The sequence below is a fragment of the Crocodylus porosus genome, unplaced genomic scaffold (assembly GCF_001723895.1).
Source record: "Crocodylus porosus isolate Cpor-Errol unplaced genomic scaffold, CroPor_comp1, whole genome shotgun sequence".
NCBI classification, from domain to species: Eukaryota; Metazoa; Chordata; order Crocodylia; family Crocodylidae; genus Crocodylus; species Crocodylus porosus.
This window is the reverse complement of record NW_017728906.1, coordinates 3,453,499-3,477,000: the sequence shown is the minus strand read 5'-3', so window position 1 is coordinate 3,477,000 and position 23,502 is coordinate 3,453,499. Positions and strand designations below refer to the sequence as shown.

Genomic DNA, 23,502 nt, shown 5'->3' with positions numbered 1-23,502 from the left:
CCTGCCACAGCCACGGGGGACTGCTCAAATCATCAAAGCTCTCTGACTCTTTTCTGAAGAGTCAGAGAGCTTTGAACCAATCTGGACCTTTAAATTGGTCCTCTGATTCAATTCAGATTCAGAGATTTGGCCACTGAATTGGGCTAAATCTCCTTCAAATCTAATCACTACCCAAAGCTCTGGACAGCCCTAGTAAATATAGTACTAAAGCAAAATAGGGCAGTGGTGGCATGGTTTCTCTTGATCTGCCATACCCACCAAGTGTAAAAAGAATAAATGGAAGTATACCTTTGTCTAACTATCTATTACTGCAGCAGTGAGGTTGCCTGTAGATCCAGAAGCAATTTGGGTGGGTAGATCTTTGAGTGAAAGGACATTATAATAAGATATGATCATGATCAAGGACTTGGCATAAACCCAGACTCTGGATATTGTTTAGCTCCATAAATATTCAAGCCTCTTTTTGAAAGCTGCTAAGAAAATTTTGAAAGGAATATATACTCATGTTTCAAGGCTTAATCTTGTCTGTGTTTACTAGGGATTAGGAGGCCTCTTCACAAGGGACAGCTTATCCCCCTTCTATTTATTGCACCATTCTTCTGGATCTTCCTCTGAAGGTTTTAGTGATAGTCACTGTCAGAGATTGGATTAAATGATCCATAGATATGAGTCATAATGGCAATTCCTTTCTGCCTGTAATGGAGCAGTCACAGAGTTTGGAATAGCACTTAATCCTCATGTCTCGCATTTTCATATAAAAGATTTTACAGTTGGGTAATTTTCCTATATGATCATCCTACAGGACCCAAATCAAACCCTGGAAATCAATGGAACATTTTTTACTGACTTTGGTTGAGTGTATATATGGTCCATCCTTACATTAATAATAAACCAAGGGAGGCATTGAAATGATTAATTATCTAAGGGTGCAGATAAACTCAATAATTGAATTGTTCCCAAATGTCACTGATTGGGAACTGGTTCACAGCTGTGTTAAGTGCTGTGTCTCTAACACCTGGAGAGGTAGTTGGTACCTAGCCCATCCTTGCAGTGGGTGAGAGGTGTGGGAGAGTGCTTGCAGCCATGCATTTGGAGTCCCTGGGTGTGGGTGACTGGTGGCTGGAGGCAATTTCACTTTTTTTGCATTCTCTTGTTCATAAACACAACTCAGCAAACTTCAATAGCCTGCGAGCAACTGAAGTCTGTTGTGTGTTTGCCTGACTAGGAAGCAGGGAGTGCAGGGAAGGAGTGCTTGGACTCACACTTTTTGGTTCCAAAGGGTTGTGGAGATATGATGATGGGCTGTGTTCAAGTAGGGAGTAAGGACACAGCTGGTTGTTTTAACTTTTATTGAGCCAACAGTGCAAGGAAACTCATTGCTAACTAGTGCCAACAGAAGGGGTGAGCCTGTTGCAACAGGGTGTGTTGGTGGGGTGAGGAAAGATGCAGTGTAGGATGCATGGAGGACTGACCAGACCCATGTTGCCGAATGTATGGTGGCCTCACATAATGCTGAACAGATTCATAGTGAACTGGTTCAAAATAGTATGTGATTTTCCACGTATTCTTTTCATCTGTTCCACTTGCTAAATGAAGGGAGCATAGGCATCAGCAGTAAACAGTCCAGCTGCACTGGACTACTGAAGTACTCCAGCTGGTGGATGTGGCTCGTTTCTCCTTTCTCTATTCAGCGGCACAGAAATGATGCTATGCCATGGTTGAGGAGAGAAACGATGCCCTTTTAAAGTGAAAATTCCAAGAATTAGCTGAGTGGCAGCTTGTGTCCTCAGAGACCCATGGTGAATTACGTAGGTTGTGAACCACCCAGGTATGAACAATCTACATTACTGCATTTTTAAATGACCATATATTTGGATTGCTGAGAACTTTACAGTTAGTGAATACAGAACAGACTAACATCCGTTCTGTCTGATTATAACTGACTGTTATTCCATTATGGCTAGAATATTTTTCAGTTTCAGGAAAAGGAAGGCAAGAATGATATGAAGGAAGTATCCAGGTCCCACATAGGAACTCTTCTTTAGTGCTCAGTGCCATTGTCAATATCTATATCTATACATGTGTAACAGAAATCAAGATAATGTGGCTCAGTTTTCATGTCCTTATAGCAATTACACATTCTTTGGATGTTGTTGAAGGTAAATACATGTGAATATAATGTCACTACATAAAAGTGTTAGGCAGACTAATTCAAACTGTAAAGCTTCACGTTAGCATTTGATACTCCAGTTATGACCTTTCAATCCATGAGGTTTCAATCCATGTGACAGAGACAAAGCCATATCAATTTGAATTTTGATATCTTGGAAATGATTTTATGAGACAGTTCATCAACTATTTTACTGAAGTCCACACTGGTTGCATGGCCTTTCCTCCTCAGCCCTTAGCTCCATTAAGCAAGGACCATGGGTACCTAGTAGGGTTGTGTGAAATTTCGCTGGCTGCTTCATTTTGACTCTGTTCCAACTCGTTTTGAGCTTGAAACAACAAAATTGAAATGGAATGAAGGGCTTCAAAACAGTCTCAAAATGAAATAAGGATAGTCGAAATGTTTTGAGTTTTGAAACTCAAGCTGGGCTTGCCTGCAGGGAAACAGAAAGTAAGGAGAGGGAGGGGGAAGATGGGGTGCAGGGGGGGGAAGGAAGGACTGCTCTCATATTGACTGTGTAGCTGGCCAGTGACTGCGATCCTTCCCTGAGGTCTTTTCCAATCCCAGTGCTCTGGGAGAAGGATTCAAAAACAGCATAAAAGGCAGCATTGCTTTCAGTCACCCATGTCACGAATTTTGCTGAGACACAGTTTCCCAGAAACCTCGGCACCTAACTCCTTGAAACCTGACAGGCTTCATGGCCTTAGCAGGGGCTACCATCTCGGCAGTTTTCACCCTTTTACGCCTTAACACACACAGTCATACATGTCATGTATTTTGCTTGTCAGCAGCCTGATATGCAGTTTTGCAGAAACCCTTGCACTTCTCTCCTTGAAAGCTTGCAGGCTTCATGGCATCAGCAGGGGTTACCATCCCTGCAGTTTTCACCCCCCTGCACTTTAACACAGCGTCACCCATGTCATGAATTTTGCTTGTCAGCTGCCTAAAGTACATCTTCCCAGAAACTCCTGCACGTCTGTCCTTGAAATTTGGCAGGTTTCATGCCCTCAGAAGGGGCTAGCATCCTTGTAAATTTAATCTGAATCAGGCAAGAACTGACAAAGTTATAGGCAGTTTTGTGGTTCCCCATTATAGCCTATGGGCAAAACATTGAAACAGCATCAAAACAACGAAACTGTTTCAATGAAACAAAACAGAACAGTGGTTTCAAAACTAAACAAAACTCAAAACGAAACACTGTCCCGTCCAAATGTCAAAACGGAAGTTGAAACAAAACAGTGAGATTTTGCACAGCCCTAGCTCTACTGCTCCTTTATATGTTTGTGCACTTTGTTTCTCGTCAGACTATTTATGAATTTTAGTCTTAACACTTGTTACCAGAATCCATTTTCTTTCTTTCCTCATCTCTCACCATTTTGAAGAATGATATCACATCTGCTTCCTTCCTGTATTCTGGTACCATATTTGTTGCTTTAAAATGTCAGCAGTTTAGAAAGATTATTGGGCAGCTTAATAGCTAAGATACAGAATGCTAATGCAAAACCTGCCCATTTGTTGTGAGTATGTTACCATCCATTTCCCATGCTCTAATGACAGGCAGGCCAAAAGTCGTAGCATGGTTTATTGCAGGACTGAAACCAGGGCAGCTAATTATGTCCCAGGGACAAAAAACATAGACTTTCAAAATGATCAATCACACGTTTCTCTTAGTGGCTACCATACCAGAAGTGGAAGGACAGAGGACATCTATACACATGCTCTGGGGTGGAGGACAAGCTTTAGTTAACACCCGCACTGCCATTTTGAAATGCAGGGATGCTGAATATGTGGCACGGAGGCTGCTGGAGTGTGCTAGTTAGCATACTCCAGCAGACTCACAGCAGGCTCAATTAATCCAGTCTGTTTTGACATGTATGTCAGACCAGAGCTCCGTCACATGTACAGGTGCCCTAAGAGAAAAGAAAGTGGGGGAGGTGCTTTTCTATAGTAACATAGAACTTCTGATTAGCTTTTTTATTTCAGTGAGGCCTTGAAAATCTCTCTCTGAAACATCACCTCAAAATAGGTATTATTGGGTCTATATTTACTAGGAAAGGCATTGTCTTGGTATCTGCATCTGGTACAAATGGATTAAAGTATGAATACTCTTCAAAAGCATCCTTATTTCTCAAGATTTCCAAATTTTATTGACTTCAGATTACTGTTCACATGTTTGGGAGGAAACTAAGGAAGGAGGAGGTGGTTCTGTACTTATCCAAACTGAACTCTGAATATTTCAAGATCCATCCATCTCTGGACATCAGAAGCAAACCAGGAACTAAACACAGAGCTACCATGGGGCTATTAAGAACATTTGCTGGCCAAAGGAGCTACTATCAAAACACTTTGTAATACAGGCAGGTAAGAGTCAGGTTTACCACATATCTATACCATAATAGATGTGTTACATTGAGATGTTTACATTGAGATGTTGATAAGGGACTAAACTGTATTTCCTATCTGCAATAAAAATTCCGGTATCAGGATTACAAAAGTATTATCTTTGCAACAAAAAACAGTTCAGTAGTCACAGTTTTACACACATAGAGCCTCCCCAGTTGAAGTGTCCTCTCTGTTCTAAACTATATACATACAAACACAGTTATAGCAAACCTAGATTTAGAAAAAGCATACGGCAGAGTGGATCATGATTACATATTCAAAGTGCTAGGAAAAATTATACTGATGGCTGCTGAGGGAAAAGGTAATACAGCAATATCCTCTATATGGATTTTAAAAGCCTTGTTTAGATGCCCATGGATTTGGACTTGACTCTCTGCTTCTCTCTTCAAGAGCCTTGTCCAACATATAAATTTCTCTGGGAACCCATTTCCCTAGTACTGATGGCTGCTGAGGGAAAAGGTAATACAGCAATATCCTCTATATGGATTTTAAAAGCCTTGTTTAGATGCCCATGGATTTGGACTTGACTCTCTGCTTCTCTCTTCAAGAGCCTTGTCCAACATACAAATTTCTCTGGGAACCCATTTCCCTAGTACTTTGAATATGTAATAATGATTCAATTTGTCATATGCTCTTTTTAAATCTAGGTTTGGTAGAACTATATTTGTTTTCCTTTCTTGGATGTGGGATGATGCATCACTTCAGACATCTTTCTACCTGGTACTAAGTATACTTTGTCTTCATGTGTTATCTTCTTGAGGTTTTTTTTTCATCCTCAGAGACAGTGTCTTGGCCATTAGCTTATAGTCTATATTAAGGACTGGAATTGGTCTCCAGGTTTTCAGGGGTTCTTTCTCCCCTTTACTGAAGAGTAAGATTACAGTGCCTTTTGTATAATCTTTCCCTGTCTCTCCTATTTCCATTATTTCCTCAAAAACTTCCGCTATATCCTTCCTTATCCATGCCCAAAACTTCTTATGCAATTCCATAGGTAGCCCATCTGCTTCTGCTGATTTCCCTCTTTTAAAGGCTTTTAAACACTCTACCACTTCCTTTAAGCTTATCTTTTCTTCTATCTTCTTTGCTTTTTCCTCCTCTACTTTCTCTTCAATCTCTTCCAGCAAAACCTCCATTTTCTTCCTGTCTTATTTCCTTCTTCTGATATAGCTCTTCATAACATCTTGTTACTCCCAACACCTTCTCCTGCTTTTTCAACTGGGTGCCAGCTTCTTTCTGCACTGCTTTTAGCTCTCCATTCGCTGTCTTCCCTCTAGCCAAAAAGTATCAGGACCACTCTTTGTTTTCTCCCACACAGGATACTTGTACCAAAAACATTTTCTCTCTCATTTTCCTTTTAAACCAGCATTCTGTCTCTTGCCTTGCTTCCTCTAGTTCTCATACTTCCTTCTGAAGCTTCCTTTAGGAGCTCCTGCATCTTTCTTTGCAGCTCTCTTAGCTCTTTTGGTCCTTTCCCCGAGTTTCTTTAACCTCCCTTCCTGAAGAATTTCCCCATCTCCTTCACCATCATCCATCATTTTCTGGCACTTAAAATATTAATTCAGTGTTCTCCATCCCTCATTTTGTCGTGTGTATGCTTGACACATCCCATCTATAATTTTATAGCAGTTGCACATTTAACTTCCACACTCCTCTTCCTCTTACAGGGCTCTTACCAAGACTCAGTTCTGCCTTCAGCATCTGCTGATCACCAAATGCCACAATTATGGTTTCTTCCTTATCTCTATTTCATTTGATATAAACACAAAGTTAGTTCTTGATTATTTCTTTCCACTGGGGTCGGTTCCAGTGAAAACTTTCTTCCCTGCCCACACATCTCTTAATGACTTTTATTATATTTGCTAACAATCTGGATTACATGTCTAAAGTTCTGTCTCCTCCTTCCCTTGTTGTGTCACCCCCTACTATTAAGTAATTGAAGTCCCTGGCTTTTAGTAATCTTTTAGCAATGCAGGCAGTGGCTGCTGGGAAATGGACTCTGCCACAGGCCCAATCCAGTTTGTGGGCCAGACTTTGCTCACCCCTGCATTAATGTCAGGAAACTGTTCTCTGGCTCTTCCTGTCTCACCTCTCTCGTTATCAGGTTTCTTCTTCCTGGTCTTCAGCCCCTGTATTTTCTTTCTTTTCCTGGCCTGTTTCCATGCTTCTTTCTCTTGTTCCATCTCCACTTCTGTTGTCTGTAAGGTGTCTTTTTTCTTTCCCACCTCTACCTCCATGTCTGAGCTGTTTGCTGTTTCTGCCTTACCTTCCATTCTGTCTCCTATCTCCTGTGCTGCCTCAATCACAGAAATTGAATCCCCTTCCTTCTCTGTTTCACTCTCCTGTATGGTTTCTTCCACCATTTCTACCTCAGTGTCCAACTCCTTCTCTCCTGCACCTTCCTCCTCTAGGCTTTCCTGTTCCTCAGGGGGTCTGACTATACTTGCAAAGGCTTTAGGACACCTACAATACAAGTGTTCCTCTCCCTTACAAATAGTGCATTTTAGGGACTCCTGGCACTCTGCTACCCTGTGCCCCATCCCTTCACAACTGTAGCATATGGTGAGGGGACAGTGTGTGGACAGGCACCCCACCTTTCCACATTTGCTGCACCATTTAGGTTGCCCATGGTACATTAGAAAACCCTGGCATGCATGGATCTGAATCACTGATGGGAGGTGCAGTACCCAACCTGGGCTCCTATCATTTGCTTGTAACACTACTCATGCCCTCCAAGACTCTGTTCAGATACTATATTTGTCCCTTACTTTCTCTACCAACATGACCCTTTGGATGTATTTTTCCATCCATCTTTCTATGTTTTCTGCCTCTAGTAAATCTGTGTACATTCAAACTACACTCTTTCTTTTGATTGTTCCCCTGCTATGAACTTTATTCCTCTTAATTCTTCTCTCTCACATTTCTCTGCATATTTCTTCCATTCAAGTAAGGCAATTCCCAAGTCTTATTCTGAGAAAGCACTCAGGCTGGTAAAATGCTCTGTCTGCACCTCCCAAATCTCAACTAGTGACCATTCCAGGAAATCATATCTGATTATTGTTGATCCTGTCTGCCTCCTTTCACCAGCTAAAGCTGACAATCCATAACCTCTCCTCCTCTGTATTCTCTTGGTGCCTCTTCTAAGTTTTTCTACTATGCCACTCCCGGTGTTCGGCCTGCCGTTGTGCTCCAGCTATCCTCTGCATCTCACCTGATGTACCTTCTCCAGATGTTCCTTCTCTGTCTCCCACTCCCCTCTGCTCCTGTCTTCCTTCTAGAATCATCACTCTTGTTGTGACTGCCTCTGCTGTAGTTCCCAGTGTCACCTTCTTTCTTCCTTTCTTTTCTACCTTTGTCCACTCCCCATCTGTCTCAGGATCTTCATTTCTGCTCTTCACCTCTTTTTCCACCTCATGCTTATAGATTCACAGAAGTAGGGTTGGAAGGGACCTTGTAGATCATTAGGTCCAACCCCCTGCCCTGGGCAGGAGAGAAAAACTGGGCTCAAATGATCCCAGCCAGGTAGACGTCAAGCCTCCTCTTAAAGACCCTCAGGGTAGGAGGCATCACCACTTTCCTTGGAAGTTGGTTCCAGATCCTAGCTGCCCTGACTGTGAAGTAGTGCCTTCGGCTGTCTAATCTAAACCTACTGTCTAACAACTTGTGGCCGTTATTCCTTGTTACACCGGTGGGCGCTAGGAGGAACAAGGTCTCTCCCAATCCCCGCTGGTCCCCACTAGAGAGTTTATAGACGGCCACCAGGTCCTCCCTCAGCCTTCTCTTGTGCAGGCTGAACAGGTTAAGGTCCCATAGCCTCTCTTCATAGGGTCTGCCCTGCTGTCCCCAGATCATGCGGGTGGCCTTCCTCTGGACCCTTTCAGTGCTGTCCACATCCCTCCTGAAGTGCAGCACCCAGAACTGAATGCAATACTCCAGCTGCAGCCTAACCAGTGTCACATAGAGGGGGAGGATCACCTCCTTGGCCCTGCTTGAGATGCATCTGTGGATGCACAACAAGGTACAGTTAGCCCTACTGACCATGACCTCGCATTGTCAGCCCATATTCATCTTGGAGTCAGTAATGACTCCAAGATCTCTTTCTGCTACCATGCTGTCAAGAAGGGATTTTCCCAGCTTATAAGTGTGCTGCTGGTTCCAACTGCCCAAGGGCAGCATCCTGCACTTGTCAGTATTGAAACCCATCCTGTTTTCATTAGCCCACCCCTGTAACCTGTCCAGGTCCTGCTGTAATCTGTCCTTCCCTACTAGCATGCCCACCTCACCCCAAATCTTGGTATCATCAGCAAATTTAAACAGGTTGCTTTTCACCCTGGCGTCCAAATCGCTGATAAAGAGATTGAACAGCGCGGCCCCAAGGACCGAGCCCTGGGGGACTCCGCTGCCCACTTCCCCCCAGGTTGAATATGACCCATCCACCACCACCCTCTGAGTACGATCCTTCAGCCAATCTGCAATCCATCTGACTGTGTAGGCATCAATGCCACAGTCACCTACTTTTTTAATGAGAATGGGTTGGGAGACAGTGTCAAAGGCCTTGGTGAAGTCCAGAAAGACTACATCCACCTCGACACCTGCGTCCAATGATTTTGTGACCTGACCATAGAAGGCAATCAGGTTGGTCTGACAGGACCTGCCCCTAATGAAACCGTGCTGGTTGCCCTTGAGCATCATCCCTGCTGCTGGCCCATCACAGGTGTGCTCCTTGATAATCTTCTCAAAGAGTTTCCCCAGGATTGAAGTAAGACTAATGACTATAGTTGCCCTGGTCCTCCCTCTTACTTGTGTCCATTACCAGCCTCGAAATGAAAAGAGGGCAATTGCAACATTTTGAAAGTTTCAAAACATTTTGAGTTTCAGAGTTGAAGCTGGGCTTGCCTGCATGGAAACAGAAAATAAGGAGAAGGAAGGGGAAGAGTGGGGAAGGACTGCTCTGGTACTGATTGTGACAGTTTGGCTGCCTGAGATGCTGCTAGCGCTACTGTGCTGGTTACTAAGTTGTCAGTTAAAGTGGTGGACCAGACTGAGGCTGTAGGGGAGGAGAAGGAGGCCTCATTGGGGCACACTATCATGTCATGTAGAGGCCCCAGCACCAGTGAGGGCACTCATTAACACACAAACACAGTCACACATGTCATGAGTTTTGCTTGTCACCAGCTTGAGGTGAAGTTTTCCAGAAACCCCTGCACCTATCTCCTTGAAGCTTGAGGCTTCATGTCCTCAGAAGGGGCTACCATCCCTGCTGTTTGCATCCAAATATGCCAAAAATTGACAAAGTTATAGGCAGTTTCATGCTTCCCCATTATAGCCTATAGGTGAAACGTTGAAACAACATCAAAACAGCGAAACACTTTTGATGAAATGAAACAGAACAGCGCTTTTGAAATGAAACAAAACTTGAAATGAAACACTGTTCTGTCAAAACAGAAGTCAAAATGAATGACGCTGTTTTGCACAGTCCTAGTGGAGAGAACCTCTTCTCTATGGCTCAGCAGGACCAGGACCAATGGCTTCAAACTGCAGAACAGGAAATTTAATATTAGGATTGTTGCTTAGGAAGAAATTTCTGACTACAAAGGTTGTTAAGCACTGAAACAGGCTACCTAGAGAAGTTGTGGAATATCCAGTCCCTGGAAATTTTCGAAAGCAGGTTGGACAGACACTTGACTGAGCTGTTTTCATCAGAGATGATCTTGCCTTGAGTACCAGGTCTGGATTAGATGACCTCACAAGTATCTTGAGTGGACTAGATGACTGTTGTGTGCCCTTCCCTACTTTTCTATGAACTTCAGTCATGGTGTGGGTGGGTCTATTTTGGGCTGAAATATTAATTCATTTTCTATGCCCCATCAGATCTTTAGATCAGTCTAAAAAGGCTAAAAGGGTGTTGGCTAGTGATAATGCTGGAAATCTGGTGATATAGGCCACTGTCTTCCATGCACTGAACTGAAAAACACAGTATTTTACATACGGTATTGAGGGCTCGATTTTCAAAAGTTGGTTGCTTTTCCACTGGGATTTTAGGTACCTAACTCCCAACCAAAAATCTGGACTTCAACAGAATAGGCTTAATAATAAGAAAAAAAGCCTGTATCAATTTTGATAGGTGAATTAGAAACAAAGGTATCAGTGCAAACTGTGTAAGTTTCTTAGCAGGTACTGCTCAACTGCATAGATTATTTTTTCCATATTATTGTTTTTATAATTTTTTTGGAAATATCACTGCTTAGTTAATAAAACTAGAACTACACCAAAGAGACTGATCTAGAGTGAAGATCTGGTACTTACACAGAATTAAGCTGTTGTGTTAAGTGTCACGCTCCTTGGTTAAACAGTTCATCTCTTTCCCTTTATAGGGCCTGCACAACAGGGAACCACATTAATATACAGTGTCTGCTGGGTTTTTTAATGTTACTCTGCCTGCAAATACAAATTTAATAAAGAGAACTAGGAAACAGATACCAATCCAGTGTCCTATGAGCTCCTGGAAGGCCATAGCATAGATTATACATGGCTTTATAGTAGAAGAATGGGAAGTAGAGGGAAACAAACATAAAAATGTCTAAAGTGGTTGTGATAACAGAAAGCCAAGCAACTGCAACCAAGAGGCAGCTCTGAAGGTAAACAGTTCAGCTTTTTTTGTTGGCATTGATCTATAGGGATGAACCACACAACAAACTTGGGAAGTTCAGATAAGATGGATTCTACACCTAGAATCAGTGCCATAGCAAGAAAGTTTGGTGCCCAGGGAAAGCCTATAGCAGCAGCGCACCCTCACCCTGTGCAGAAATCTGGGGGGCACACATCCTCTCCATGCTTGCCTGGGGGTGCAGGTAGTGGTGGGAGCCACCCCCCACTTTCCTGCACCCACCTGGTGAGCTTCTCATGGCTCTGTCCTGTGCCCTGCCCCACCTGGGCAGAACCTGCCTCTGATCCAGCCCCCTTCTCCCTCACCTGGGGGGGGGCTCAGTCTGCCCCCCCCACATACTCTTTCTCCACCATAACAAACTAACCAGCTGGACGGTGCTCTCCAAGCTGCTGGCTGGCCCCCTGCATGCTGCAGCTGTGTGCATGCATGCAGCATTTTGAGCCACATCAGCCAAAAGTTTTTGAAATATTTATAAAGAAATATCAACTCATGACTCACCTGTTGACACTTCTTTGCTTTGGCACCTGAGGTGGTTATCCTGCTTGCTCCCCGCCCCCATTATTTTACTGCCTAGAATGGCCCACTTGGCTAAACAATTAGCTGACCAGCCATGTCTCTAACGCTTGGACCACACTTTGCATGCCTCTTTCCTTTGGGTGTGCCACTGAATCAGGATCAGGGTAGGCACAGTTACATGACAGTGCCAATTAGCATATCCACAGTACAGTTGCAGCATAGCAACCTTGCTTTCATTTTAGGGAAGCAATGCACTTGGAGCAGGGGCAGATCCAGGATTTAGCAAAGGGGGATGCTGCAGGAATAGATACAATCTGAAAAGGGGGTGCAGCCGCACCACTGCACCCCTCTAGATCCACCCCGCCTCTGAGTAATGCAGCATGCATGAGGCTGCTGTTTTGGAAGGCAGTAAGCAGATGCGGTATGTGTTCCGCTTTCACTATTTAATTACATTACAGTTTTGCTTAGAACATTGTGCCAACACAGACCTGGCACCAAGTTTAGAAGTTTGTATTTGGAATCAAAGGTTTTTAAAAAAATCTGTCTGGATTTGCTAGCTCTGTAATTATTTCAGTGAACTAGTTCAAGACTCCTCCCTTATCAGACAACTAACTTGTTTATGTCTCTCAATTAGTTATAACGAACAGAGTTCAGCCCATTCTTCATCAGCACATAACTGCCTTCTAGCCACATTTGTCTGCCAGAGCAAACTTAAATTTACCTCGCCTTACCATTCAAAAGAAGCAGCTTGCTTTCCTGAGTTCAGAGGCTTGCTATGTTGCCTGAGCTAAAAGCCAACAGATTATATGGGGATGGAATTCTTCAGTTCACTTAGCAGAGACTCCTTGAAGCATGTGGACATCAGAGATGGACACTGCCCCTTTAAAGTCAGTGTTGTTCAGCTCTAAAGCAGTTGAAGGAAGATCAGTGCAGAGGAGGAAGAGCACTGGAGAATGCAGATGTTAACACTGGAGGTGGGAAAGCTTTGTTTTGAGAGCTGGGCTGTCAAAACTCAAAACCAAAATTCAACTGAAGCTATTTAGTTGTGCCTGTTGTGGGAAGGGGGAAAAATGGTACAGACTTGGAAAATCAAATAGTTTCTTCTAGACAAGTGACTAGATACTAAACAGAGTATTACTGAAAGGCAGATAGGAATACCAGTCACTTCTTTATAGGTTAACCTTGCCATGCTGTTCAAGATATTTGAAGAATTAATAACAAAACCTGAGTACCTGATGCATTTCTATTCACTTATTTGAACACACAAAATGGTGTTTCTAAATGACAGCAGTTCCCATTCTCGATGTGATGAGAGGATATTAGCATGCGCCTGGCAAGCCTGAAACAGTATTAAAAAGGGGGTTGTTCATTAGTTGTTGTATCTCATAAGGAATAGGGCAATTTAATGTTATCCTTTTATGACATGATAATGCTTTTGAATGTCAGCTGTGTGCTGTTGCTGGAGGCTGTACACTTTTAGTCAATCAAGAGAGAGATCTGTGGGCCATAAAGGAAAAGCAGAGCACTGAAGGAATTATGACATTATGCAACAAAAATTAGGTAATACTTAAGCACTAGAGGTGTAGCAAGAACATTATCCTTTTGTACCTAGAATATTGCTGCATAGTTTCAGAATTCTTTAAAGGGATCTAAGTTTTCCTTACCAATAAATTGCTCTGCAAAAAATTCTTCCTAATCAGTTAATTTGGAAGGTTTTTAAATAGCTAGCTTGGATAAGAGAAAAGCCTGGCTAATTTTAAAAATAAATACCATTAACATGTAATAGGTTATTGTTTCTATAGGGCCAGTGCTATCAAAGCTATGTATGTTAGTAATAATTTTAGGATTTTGGTAGTGCCGTTTGTCCCAAACTGATTTAATGAAAACAGAGCACAGCTGAAACAGGTTCAACTGTGGGATGATGGGAGCCAGCTAACTCACACAAGGCACACTTTAATTATGTTGGGAGTACAAATCTATGCAGAGAACATGAATAGCAAATCCATTCTTTCACTAAGAGTACCATGAAATATTAGGGTTTATGCATAATAAGTACAATATTGGTTTAAAGGTTTCAACTGGAAGAGCTCTCTAGTTAACTGCACATTACTTGACTTGTCTATACTGGAAAAAAATGGATTGAGTTGACGACAGGCAATCTGGGCATCTCAAATCCAATGCCTTCCCCACTCCAGCCTTTTAAAATACTTCAGAAGTATGCTAAGATAGAAGCAAGAGGTTAGATATAGCCTGGGGCTTGGTGTCAGATTCCAACAGCTAAGAACAACTGGGTGAAAATTACAATTTATCATAGGATTCAACATAGTTAATTTACCTCAATAGAAAGAAAATATCTAAAAGACTAGAAAAATACAACAGTTAGTGCCACTGATAAATACAGTAAGAGACTAGTCCAACTCAATAGCTTGTTGGTGGAATTCCTATTAATAAGTGATCTGTAATCCGTAATTGAAGAATTGACTAGCTAAGTAACATGCATTATTAAGCCTCATTGATTAGTCATCAAGCCTTTCTAAAAAACAAATTGCAGAAATTTGGGATATTTTGCTGTTGACAAGCAGTATTATTGGTATATTTCAAACTTTCATAGAAGAATATATGTGTGTAAATCATATTCATTCCAGAGTCTTGAGCTTGCAAGTAGTTTTGAAGATGGACAGTTGTATTGAAAAAAATCTTGTTCCTGACATTCTCAATGTTCATGAGTTTTGTTCAGTCTGGTGAAATAGCCAGGAGCTTGAATACTTATCTGGCCCTCAAAGTATCCTAACTTCCCTTCGAAGAGACGAAAAAGCTATGATTATAGCCCTCAACAGCCCTTTTCCCAGTTCACTGCTCTGGGTTTTGCCTTTCTGCTTCCTCACAATAGCTATGTCCAGAAGCCTTCACCACTGCTCATCCCATGTGCCTTTGCAACTCCTTACCTTCTAGTTTCCTAGCCTGGATCAACTCCTACTTCCTGGCTTGTTGTCTTTATAGCCCCTGGAGTCTGCAAAGCCGGAAGTGGTCAGTCACCTATGCCTTAAAAGTCTGTTTCTCTTAGCTGCTATATGCAGTTCAATTTACCTTTAGCCCCCAAAATAAGCTCTAGAACACCACACTTCTAACTTTTTCAGCTCTCTCCCTCACTTCCCCCAGGCCTTCTCATCAAAACCAAAAGTTGATCTAAGAATCCCCTAAGATTATCACCACATGCCTGTGTAACTTGGTTCATTCAAATAAAGCACTGTTAACATTTTATGCAGCTTTTATTGTTTCTGAAGCTTTATTAGTTTGCTACTCATCAACAACGTAACAAACAACTAAATATATTATGGGAAATGTCTTGCACAACTGAAGCCAAGACAACGAAGAGATTACAAATTAAGTCTGCTATGTCCTTTAATTGCCATTTTAACAGTCTTTACATATAGGATCTATAGGAATTATAGGACAAGGAAGCTAAAAATTGCACCAAAAGCAACAATCTTGATGAAGTAATCCAAACTTTACTCAAAGGTGACAAACTGTTCTCTGATTTAGGCTGTAGTAAAATGACTTTCCCCATTCCTTATTTGGTGAGTATCAAACATAACATTTAATGCATGCAAGAAGTGAGTGTTGCCAGGGATGAGACAAGTCAGCTAACTAGGGAGTTTGAGCAGGGACTCCTGCTTGGGAGAGGAGCGGGAAGCCTTGACTGCTATGGAAGAGGGTTTGTGACAGCTGGTGCCTACTTAGCTTGGGCTTTATTTTCTGGATTCATTTTGATTGGTATTTTGCAGGGTTTTTTGGGTCAGAGAACAATGTAACAGCTCTCAGCTGAGGAACCTAACAGTTGATAGCAATGTAGGCAAGGAGGTAGGGCTTGCCTGGTTAGGAAGGCCAAACCAGCTAGAGACCCAGCAACACAAGGAAAGAGTGAGTGACCCACACCAAAACAGTTAACAGGGGCATATGAGTGTGCATTGGCAGGGGCAGTTTCCTTCAGCTGCTTTTCTGATGGGAAGCTTGCTGAGGACCAGCACATCATGGAAGAAAAACGGAATTTTTAAGGAGTAGGTAAAGGGTCAGTGAAATCATTGGATGACCAATGTCTATGCCAAAGCCACCACCACTGCCAGTTCTTCCTCCGCCCTGGCTCTATCCAGGGGCAGGATGGTGGGGCACTGACTTTCAAGGCTTCCACCCAGATCCCTTTTTGGAGGGATTATATCCTGACCATCTCTGTTAAACACAGCCAGGTTAGAATCAGCCAGGAAGAGCTTGTGGTCTGGGAGGTGTCTCATGGTGGGTCTCTCAGGAACCAGAAAATGGAGATTTAGGAGGAGGTAGAGAAACATCCATTAACCTGAAGACTTCATTTACATAATGGTGAAGGACACAATGCAGTAAAAGATGGCCTTTTACAGTATATACTCCCAGGAGACAGATTATGATAGCTTTTAAAAACTATCATATAGAGTTTAAAACTAAAATGTATCACTTTTATAAAATTCTACAGGTAGTTAAAATCTTATGGAAAAGATTGTTATTTTATAGGTTATAAAGATAGCTTTTATAGAACCAATTAATATGTGTAGAACATAAGTCAGAATAATTTCTATTGAATTTCACATTATTACCCCTAAAGGTTAAATAATTTTTAAGCATGCTTCAGATATATATCCCAAACAATGTAACCGTATTTCATCAAAGATGACAATCCATAATTTACTAAGAATCTGCCTTGTAGTAACTAAGTGGGTTATTGCAAATACAGGATAATTTTATATGCTATTATTTGAGCTCACTTGGAGAGGAAGGGTCAAATGCTTCAGCTGATTCTCTTTGCTTTTGTTGGCTTGTATTTCTCAAACAACCAGATAGAGAGAGATTGTGTGTGTGTGTGCACATGTGTATAAACACACATTTCTGCATAAACAAACTATTTCTAATATGACTTGCTATTTCTAGCTGAAGTAAGACAAATGATTCTGTCAATGAGACACCTAAATACTTATTTTCTCCCTTTAGGGTTTTGTTTAGAATGGGCATAATTTATAAAGGCTTTTTAGTGACTGTACAGTAAAAACAATATGGCTGTGGAAAAACAAGATCTGTCTTCTGGGTGAAGCAAGAAGATTTTTTTCCAATAACAGGAACTTGATTACTGGTGATGAAGCAATACAACTCAGTTTGGAAAAGAAGTGTTATTTCTGAGGGCATTGTAACAGGAAACTAAAGGCTTTTGTTACTAGACAGAGAGAGGCACAGCCAGGTTAGTTTGGCTGTGGAGGTAAGCAGTAGACCTATGCAAAGCAGCAAGTATTCTCTTTGGATTTGGTTGATTTGGAGGACAGTGATTCGATTCGGAGATTCGAATCACTGTTCCAGTTTGATTCAGCTGAATTGGATCTGAAAGATTCAGTGCTGCTTTCAAGATTTGGCCACAGACTAAACAACAGGCAGCTGACACAGCTGCCTCCAGGTGATAAGTTTGTTGGGGTTGGAGGGAGGGGGAGGGAAAGGGCATAGGGGAGCCAGGGCAGCGGGGTGTGGGGTTCAGGGAGGGGGCAGGGGGACATGGGATATGGGTGTGGTAGCGCTGGGAGTGGGGGCTCTGCCCTGCTGCCACTTGCCCAGCCGGGGTGGGGTGGGGTGGAGGTGGGATGGCTCCCTCCAGGGAAGCAGGACAAGCAGCACTAGAGCATAGCCCCCACTCCCAGAACTGCTGCCAGTTGGCAAGTGGCGGCAGCACAGACTCCCAACTCCTAGCACTGATGTGGGTGTGGCAGCACTGGGAGTGGGGGCTATACTCTGCTGTTGCTTACCAACTCACATGAGGGAAGTGTGGGGGGAGCATGGGGGGTGAGTGGGGCAGCACTTGGAGCAGGGATTCTGCTCTGCCACTGCTTGTCAGCTATGCGGAGGGGGTGCAGGATGCAGGTGTGGCAGCACTGGGAGTGGGGGACCCCTTCCTCCTGGAGTGAGCCGCGCCTGCTCCCAACCCTCCACCCCCAGCTGGGCAACCAGCAGCAGAGCAGAGCCCCCACCCTGAGCACTGCTGCACTTGCATCCTGTGGCCCCCCCACCCATCTTAGCTGTGCAGCTTGTCCCAGCCCCAGCCCCAATCCCTCCCTCCCCCATGCCCCTTCCCTCTCGCAACCCCAACAGGCTCACCAGCTGGAGGCAGCTGTCAGCTGCCGGTTAAGTCTATGACTGAATCGCCAAATCTTTTCCAAACCTTTTTCCAAATCGATTCAGAGCTTTTAATTGGTCTCCCAATTTGATTTGGATTCAGAGATTCAGTCCCTGAATCAGGCCAAATCTCCTCTAAATTGAATCAGCTACTGAAGCTTCACATAGCCCTAGTAAGCAGCAGAACTAAGCTGCAACCTGGAGGAGCAAGCAGCCCATTAGGATTAAAGAGGAACATCTGTACAGGGGCTAGAGAGCCACCTGACCATTGGTCTGCAATCTCAGGCACTTAAAAGTCATCACTTGGAGAAAGGCAAGGGGCTAGTATGCTACAAGGAACAGAGCTCTCAGGTGGGAGGAGCTGCCCAAGAGACCCAGGCAGGCACCAAATACCCTGAAGACAGAAAGATGAGAGTCTCATGGGCAATGGCTGATTAAATATTTGTTTTACCCCAAGTAGAGGAGCATGTTGTTTTTAAAGAAATTCCTTACCTTTTTGTTCAAGTTAATACCTGCAGACTAGGTGTGGCTGTAAGGGGTGAAGAGGAGACCTGAGGGACATGCGAGGTTTGAGCCCTGCCAGGGGCTGTGACATAGGACATAGGCAGACAGAACCCAAAAGGACCAAAACCAGAGCCAGGAAAGGCATACAGAGGTGGCCTAAAGCTGAGAAGTCCAGGAATAAAGCCAAGTAGGGCAACCAGGGCCAGGGTCCCAGAGCCCAGGAAGGGCAAGGTAGGGCTGGCACCCAAGAGCTGGGGGCTGGTACAGCTACACTAAAGGAAAGCACAGCCAGAAAAAGGGGGCCAAGGCCAGGAAGGCCAAACCCCAACAAAAGCTTTGAGGCTGAAAGGGCCAAACAGTGCACTGGGGGCATGCTGCCAGGCTGAAGTGATAACCTACAACATCTGCAAGGCATGGGTATGACTATGGGGGTGTAGGGAAGCCACAAACACAGCCCTTAAGGCACCAGGTGTCTTAGGGCACCAATAGGTCTGGAGGGGCTGTGGCATATTGACTGGAGGCAGATCAGCAGTGAACTAGAATCCCCCTGGACTCCCCGGTGCGGCCTCCTGAGCCTTTTGGGAACAAGATCAAGGTGCAGCAAGTGAGCAATAGGGAAGGGACCAGAATGGGCAGGAGCCACGTGCCCACCAGGGGGTGCCGCAGCACTACTGGCCATAGGTCCTATCACAGGTATGTTTGCTCAGCAAAATCAGGGAATGGCTGTAGCATGGGTTAACATTTTCTAGCACAGGTAACAACAGCAGTGAAGAATGAATGACATTGTACATAGCACATGCTAGGAACCAGACCACAAACTCTCCAGAGACTCTGGGTATGTATTTTGGTTGTGAGCAGGTGACTATCCGATGCTGCCCACATACTGGGGGGTCGGGAGGAGAAGGAGTTGAGCTGTTGGCACTTAGGATTGCCAATTCTCCATAAATTTATGGAGTCTCCATAAAAAGCAACCCTAAAAACATGTCTGTAAAAATCCATAAAAACTTTTTGCCACCTGTAAAAACATTGACCCACTACAGCTTTAAAACTCTATTCCAAGAAAATACTAGAGATGAACCACAGCCACATCACCTGTTGTCTGCAGAAATGCTTATGCAGTCAGGGTAGAGGGTTTGGGTTGCTTGCATAGAGCAGGCAGCCAAGAAAGGATCCAGGCTTTCCATACTACATAAGTGGCACCATAGCGACAAGCTACTTTGCTAGTATGCGTTGCTATGGTGATGTAGCTGCTAACAATAACTGTGCACCACCAGGATGGCACCTAAAGCAAGTACTAAATGGCAGCACAGTAACAAGTGTCATGCGTGTATGTTGGGAGGGAGCATGTGTAGATGCTCCACATGCCTGCTACATAGGAGAACATGGAATCTGATTTGGGCAGATCTAGAATTTTGAAAAGGCGGGGTGCAGGAGGTGAGGTGAATCATCATATATGAAACAACACATATTTTCTGCCAGTTAAATATAAACTAGAAACTTTACTAATATGCTAGGAGCCAAGGGCTGTACTGAAGGAAAAACAAATATAACTTTATTGGAATGAATTACAAACAGTCTGCAGGGCTTAATTACCAGGAGCAGCTAAAAGGCAGCAGAATTGCAGAATTGGTGGACTATCGAGACCACTAAGAAGAAGCGGGGGCCATTAACACCTATGGAATGAAGAGTTTAGAAGGGATCAGGTAGATTATAATGAGCCATAAAGTGAAGCGTCTCCCTCAACACTGACTAGAAATGCTGCTGCCACTGCTAGGCAGTTGGTTTTAAATTTTGGGTGAAGCAGGAATCAAATGGTGGGGGAGGGGTGCAAGGTGCAAGTGCACCCCACTTTGGATCTGCCCCTTAACACCAATACCATTTTATAGTCACGGAACATCAAAAATATGGTTAAATGTTCAGTTTTTGACAAAAAGTCTTCAAGAATACCAAAATTTGAACATAGTTTCTAACTAAACGATCAATTGTTTTGTTTCATGTAGACAACTGCTTTCAAAGAAATGACAAGTAGCTTCTTGTTGTTGACAACACCTCTTCCCCTTCTTCAGAGGGAGAAAGAACAAAAAATTGGAAGCCTACCTGAAAATTCAAAAAAAGACTCAGAAAAATGAAGTGACAGTGGTGACTTGTTACATGACATTCTTCTTCTTAAATGACTACAAAATGCAAGCTAGGAGCAAGACTTATAAATCAGGAAACCTTTTCCCTAACTGCTATAAAGTACATACAGCCATATAACCAGCAGATTCCCCACAACAAATCTAAGATTCCTTTTTAATTAAGTTGCACCTAGTTGACCAATTTCTGCTTAACCCTTCCTACTTGCCCACTTTGTTTTCACTTGCTAGAAGTCTTCCAGCTTGTTTGCCAGCCTGTTTATAAATTCTTTTAAAATTTATTTCCTTTTATACTTATTTGTTTTCTAGTTCTCATGTATTCAGTGCTCTCAAAAAAATTATCTATTACATAATAGGTTTAAGCTATTCGATGAAAAAAGGAAAGGTTTGAAAGGTGATCAAGGAGGGACATGATCAGCATCTCTTCATATAGAAACCCCTCAGGGCATGTCTACACATGCATTTACTCCAGCTTAAATTTACTGCACAGTAAGTGGAAATAGGCTGGCGTCTACACATGCGGGCATTAAAATGGATTAAGACTGTGTATGGACTGGCTTGTGATTCAAGTTAGTCCCATGTCAGTCCACACACACAGAGTTACTGGGCAGTAGGCCTGTGCCTACTTTGGATTCAGATTCAGTTTTGGCCAGTTCAGGGGACAGTAATTCGATTTGGTGATTTGAATCACTGTCCCAAATCGATTCGGCCAAATCTGATTTGGAGATTCAGCCACTGCTGAATCAGCTGAATTTCTGAATTGAACAAGCCCCATCCCCTGCCTGCTCTCCCAGCCCTGTCAATGGCTGCCTTGTCCAGCCTCAGCATCCTGACACTAAAAAAGCCCCGCACTCACCAGCTCCTGCCAGGGAAGGAGGTGATTCCCACTGTCCCCCACTGCCCCATGCTGTGTAGGGGGCTCTGCCACAACCCCCCAGAGGCCCTGATGGCTGCTGCAGCAACTGGTGAGTGTGGGTCTTTTTTTTTCTTTCTTAAGTGCTAGCACACTGGGGCTGGGCAGCTGTTGATGGGGCTGGGAGAGTGGGTTGGGGCTGGTGGGGTGCTTAAGGGGGCTGTGGGAGCAGGCAGGGGATGGGGCCTGGTGGAGGTCCCCCCATGGTCCCCTCCACACTCCTCCAACTCCCCACTCTGCCCCCTACTTACCGGCACAGAGCCTGGGTCCAGCTCCCTGCGGTGGTGAGTGGGGACAGCCAGAATCTCCGAATCTTTTCCTAATCAATTTGGAGGCTTCAAATCAATTTGGACCTTTTAATTGGTCTCCCGATTTGATTCAGATTTGTAGATTTGGCTGCCAAATTGGGCTGAATCTCTTCCGAATTGAATCAGAAACCAAAGCTGCACACAGCCCTACTGCACAGTAAGGAGTCTACATGCATGATGTAGGTATCAAATTTATGCTCAAGTCTATGTAAGTCAGCATATTTACTGCACAGATGTGTGCCTGTACTATGCATTAATTTCAGTTACTGTGCGTAAATGTGCATATTAGGTGTGCCCTCATACTCTTTGCTGTGAAGCACCCGTCTACTTGCACCTTTATTTTCATCTTTCTTGGAAATATACGACAAACAAAGGACTCTTGTCTTCATATGAGACCTATCAAGTAACTCTTTATAAAGCATTCTTAGACTTATATAAAATCCCTTCAGTGTTATCTGCCAAAATCCTATTAATCATTTTTACTTTTCTGAGTGTAGTCTACATTTTAAAATCCAATTTTCTTACAACATGGAAGTCATTTATCCCTGTGGCTAGTTTCATTTAATGACAAAATAAGCAGCAAGACATCAACAGCTTATTTCCAATGTATTTTTTCACATGCTAAATGGCTATGTAAATTTTGTTCTTCACAGGTCACAAGAACCCAACCAATTGATTCTGGCATCAGTCAATTACTACATTTAACAGTGATGCAATGGAACAAGAAACTATCTGAAGAGCATGTGAAAATGGATGACAATACAGTGATGAAATGACCAAATAAATCTTTGGGACAACTTCTTATATTACAGTGAATATTATTAAAGTACTGTAGTCAGTTTAAACACAATTTCATTGACATATGGGTGACAAGGATGTTCTATATACAGCAAATCAAAGCTAAGTTTATCACACAATTGCAATTTGGTTTCATATGTAAATTGATAAATGAACATTGTTATCCATAGGTTATTATAAAAACACAAATTTTAGCAATATAGCATTTGGGGATTTTTTAAAAAAAAATTGATATTGCTGTTTAAGAATGCTTAACCATTTAGCAGTCATTTATTGTCTCTATACTAGGCATTAATTCCCTAAGAAATGCTTAGGGTCAATACAGCCTCAGTCACTAAATGCGATTGTGCATGTGGTACACGATGTCTCAAATGCATGTGAAGAATGCACTCATAGAAAAAGCAAAACTAAATATTTAATATATTTTTTAAAACTAGTTAACTATTCTGTATAAACAAAGAGGGAATTTCCTCATGATAGTGCATCAAATGGTACATAGGATAGGACTAGATCAAATGTCCTCCATAAGCCTAATGGCCAACAGGACTAACGTAAAATATGGCAGGCCAGTTTTGTAGCCAACAGCACACAAAGAAGGGATGTGGCTAGCATCATATGTGGTTTCCTTTGATGACTCAGTCTGAATGCCCATGCTCCCATTCACCACTAGAATGACTGGCAAGAATCTTCAGGAAGAATCTAAAGTGGGGCTTGGCTCACCAAAAGCATCCGGGAATGTCTCCTTGCTAAAAAGGAGGCTTATACCCAATGGAAAGAAGGGGTCATCACCAGGGAGGACTATTCTATCGTTGCTTGGGGATGTAGGGGGGTAGTTAGGAAGGCCAAGGCAGAGATGGAACTGGGGCTAGCTTCCCAGATTAAGGACAATAAGAAGTCCTTTTTTAAATTCA

At 43.1% G+C, this 23,502-nt stretch overlaps 1 protein-coding gene across 1 annotated transcript in view; it reads right to left on the bottom strand.

The window, feature by feature from the left end:
- GUCA1C (guanylate cyclase activator 1C) overlaps positions 1-23,502 on the bottom strand; it is a 50,753-nt gene that overhangs the window by 6,821 nt on the left and 20,430 nt on the right. The window lies entirely within an intron of this gene.